Source organism: Mustela putorius, unplaced genomic scaffold (assembly GCF_011764305.1).
Source record: "Mustela putorius furo isolate JIRA1106 unplaced genomic scaffold, ASM1176430v1.1 tig00000580_pilon_pilon_pilon, whole genome shotgun sequence".
Lineage (NCBI taxonomy): Eukaryota > Metazoa > Chordata > Mammalia > Carnivora > Mustelidae > Mustela > Mustela putorius.
Genome location: NW_025421423.1, coordinates 11,188,152 through 11,192,355, shown reverse-complemented (window position 1 = coordinate 11,192,355; position 4,204 = coordinate 11,188,152). Strand labels below are relative to the sequence as shown.

Genomic DNA, 4,204 nt, shown 5'->3' with positions numbered 1-4,204 from the left:
CCAGAACCGGCCACCATTGTCTCTTGCCTGACCTACTGCACTAGGCTCTAGGGTTTCCCTGCTCCCAAGCACACACCTCTGCACTCTGTTCTCCAAGCAATAGCCAGAGCAGTGTTTGGATAATTCAAGTTGTAGGATGTAATCCTGCTGCAATGAATCCTGTAATACATAGTATAGAATGCAAATTTCTTATCCTTACCTGCAAATGGCCTCTTCGTTCGGTGTTTCTTTATCTCTCTGCTCTAACCTCATGTTCTCTGTTGTCTTTCATTCTACCCAGTAGCCTTCTTTCTATGTATTCTTCCCTCCCCACCCCTTGGCACCAGCAGTTCTCTCTGGAATGCTGTTCCTGACTAGATCTTTGCATGGCCATCTCCTTATACGGAGCCCAAGTCAAGAGTCAAGTGTCATCCTATTGCATTGGTTATAATAAGATGAGATTTGTACAATACATTTTGTTTATTTACTCAAACTTGTATTGAGGTTTATTACTATGAACCTGGCCCTCTGCTAGGGACCAAAGTGCACGGATGAATAAAACTATGTTGTTCTTCTCAGGGGCCTCAGTTGAGTAAGAGAGCCAGAAAAGTAATTTCAAAGACTTCAAGATATTTATGGTACAGTGCAAAAATTAGTTATAATAGAAGTCTTGTGGGAAAATAAGGAAGGACGTAGCTATTAATAACTGTGCCTGGGGGAATCCAGGAAGGGTTTAGAGTAACTGACTTTTTACCTGGATAATTACAGTGGAAAATCCTTATTTTAGAATGAATGAAACTGAACTAAATTATACCATTCTATTTAAGACCCAAGACTTATCTGTGTTTGGTAAATATTTAAACATGAGATATTCCTGGTTTTCATACACAGTTTTAATGGGCATTAAATATATTCAGAATAGGTGTCTTTATATTTTTAATCCATTAGCGGGATAAGCACTTCTCACTTAGCTGACTTGACAACAAAGATTGATGGAGCAAGTAGTATCAACCTTTCAGTTGAAGAGTGGGTGTTCTAGTTTTTCCAATTGAAATGAGGTGAGTAGAAGGTCATGGTCACACAGTTGACCTGTTCCATTCCTGAAATAAACTTGATGAAGTTGATCCCTTATTCCTTGGACAGGTAGGCACATTCCTAATTGTCTTTCACATTTCCCAGAGTGGATGTCTTTTGCTTTTCCCCCTAGCTTTCTTGGGATATAATAGACATATTGGATTGTGTTATGTGGAAGGTATACAATGTAATGATTTGATACATGTGAATATTGCAAAATGATTACTACAGTAAGTTTACTTAACACATCCTTCACTTCACATAATTATACTGTGTGTGTGTGTGTGTGTGTGTGGTGAGAGGATTTAAAATCTCTTCTTTTAGCTATTTTTAATTAGCAATAATCGCCCCTTGGATAAACATCATTGGCTATGATACTGCCACTGCACAAAGCTTTTAGCTATTTTCAAATATATAATACAATGTTGTTAACTGTAGTCACCACGCTGTGCATTATATTCCCAGAACTTACTCAGCTTGTAACCGGAACCTTGTACTCTCTGACCAACACCCCGCAACCCCTGGCAACCACCACCAGTCTCTTTTGTTTCCATGAGTTCAGCCCTTTAAAATTCTACATATAAGCGAGGACGTATAGTATTTGTCTGTCTCTAACTTATTTCACTTAGAACGATGCCCTCGTTTTCATTCCATGTTCATATTGTCACAAATGGCAGGATGTTCTTTTTTCCCCCTTTTTTTCTCATGATGTTCTTTTTTATGGCTGAGCAATATTCCAGTGTGCGTGTCTGTGCACCACATTTTTTTTATTCATATATCTATTGAAGGGCACTTAGGTTATTTCCATGTCTTGGCAAGTGTGAATGATGCTGCAATGAACGTTCTTTGAGATAGTGATTTCCTTTTCTTGGGCGTCTCTCTCTAATCAGTCTTTGTAGAGAAAAGAGAAATGAGAACATGTCCAAACTTGATTTTACTGCATATTTACTATAGCACAACCACATGGTCTTATTTTTCTCTTACACTTCTCTTTCCCAGTAGTCATCAGAATTTGTAATTGTGTGTGTTAATTTTTGGATTTTTGTTATTGTTGCTGCTGAATATTTGTTGAATATCTGTATCTCTGCTACACTGCAAACTCCGTGAAGGAGGACATTTCTTTTTTTTTAATTTTTTATTTTTTATAAACATATAATATATTTTTATCCCCAGGGGTACAGGTCTGTGAATCACCAGGTTTACACACTTCACAGCACTCACCAAAGCACATACCCTCCTCAATGTTCATAACCCCACCCCCCTTCTCCCAACACCCCTCCCCCCAGCAACCCTCAGTTTTTTGTGAGATTAAGAGTCACTTATAGTTTGTCGAAGAGGATATTTCTGGTCTGCTGCTGTATCTCCATATTGAGCACCTAACATATAGTTGGTGCTCAGGATAGATTTATTCAACAAATGAATATATGACTACTCCTGATAGTTGAGTAAAAGAGGGTAATTGGAGGATTCACTAAACTAAATATAAACTAAATAAATATAAATATAAATATATATAAATATAAATATAAACTAAAATATAATGGGGGTTGTGAGGACGCCTCTTTAGAGGGTTAATCAGCCTGTTGTAATTCATAGAGATATTTCAACTGGATGTGAATTCCAGGTGCCCACCCATTCTGGTATTTTCTTCCATAGGGATCATTTAAATTGGACTTCTAGGGTAGGAGGTACTAAAAATTATAGATCGTGGATATACCATTTGTTTACTCACTAAGCAAGTATTATTTGCTCCTAACAGAAGGGAAGCATTGCTAGTCATTCCTGTATCTAACGGTATATAAGATGGTTCCCCCTTTACCATAGTTTTGCTTTCAGTGGTGTCAGGTACTTGAGGTCAATTGTGATTTGGAAGCAGAGGATATTCCTTCTGACATATTGTCAGAAGGTGAGTAGTGGCCTGATACTAGGCACAATGCCTATACCGTTCACCTCACTTTATCTCAAGTAAGCATTTTATCATTTCACATCAGGACAAGAAGAAGGGCAAGTAGGGTAAATAAGGTATTTTGAGAGACTACATTTACGTACCTCTTATTGTGATATATTGTTAGAGGTGCTCTCTTTTGTTACGTCATTGTTGTTAGTCTCTTATTCTGCCTCATTTATCATAGATATGTACGTATAGGAAAAAACAGCATACAAAGGGTTTGGTACTACCTGTGGTTTCAGGTATCCACTAGGGGTCTTGGAACAAATCCCCCACATAAAAGGGGGTGCGTGTATTATTATTTATTGACTATACTCGGGAATATTCATCAGGATACATTTTAGTAAATGTATCCTGAAATAGATTGTGATCGTGATAGATTGTGATAGATTGTGAAATAGATCATTTCACAAGCATTTCAAATTTGGCAAATAGATCATTGAACAAATGGGCTTCTTTTTACTCCTCTGGGTATCAGCTCTACGTGCCTTTTGGTGGAGAAGCTTACAGTGTCTTTGCCAATGAAAAAGGGTTGTGATTCACCCAGATGGTTTGGATGGGGCTCAGTAAAGTCTCCTGGGAAGTCTGCGCCTTGGTATCCCATCCTGTCATTAGGAATTGATTGGATGTAGTCTGATTATGGACATGTTTTAGGCTCATTTTAGTAGAAAATGATAGCTGGAAAGTGTTGGTACCTTTCAGCCAAAGATCATCAGGAACACATTTACATTTGTAGTTGAAGTTGGGTTTCTTGGTGTAGCAGGCAGATGCTCCCCCAAGATTCCTGCCCCCTGGTGGACAAGCCTTATACAGTCCGCTGCACCTCAGTCTAAGTGAGACCTGTGAAAATGTTGGAATGTCACTCCTACAATTAAGTTACTAATCAGTCAAAAGGCAGATTATCCTGGGTGAGCCTGACCTAATCAAGTGAGCCCATGAAGGAAAGTGAAACATTGGGGAGATGATCCAATTGGGCTGCGAAAGAAACCCAACCATGTTGTGAACTGCTTATGGAAGGGAACCATGTGGCTAAGATGTGAAAATGGCCTCTCAGAGCTGAAAATGACCCCCGGTCAACAGCTAACAGATAAAAGCCAATAAGAAAATGGAACTTCAGTCCTACCACTACAAGGAAACAAATTCTGTTGACAACCTGAGTGAGCTTAGAAGGACCCCAACCTGCAGAGGAGAACACAGGCCCAG

General features: G+C 38.9%; 1 pseudogene; it reads right to left on the bottom strand.

Annotated features, from left to right (window-relative positions):
- Positions 1 to 1,277: 1,277 nt before the first annotated feature.
- LOC123392502 lies at positions 1,278 to 1,448 on the bottom strand (annotated as a pseudogene).
- Positions 1,449 to 4,204: the final 2,756 nt, after the last annotated feature.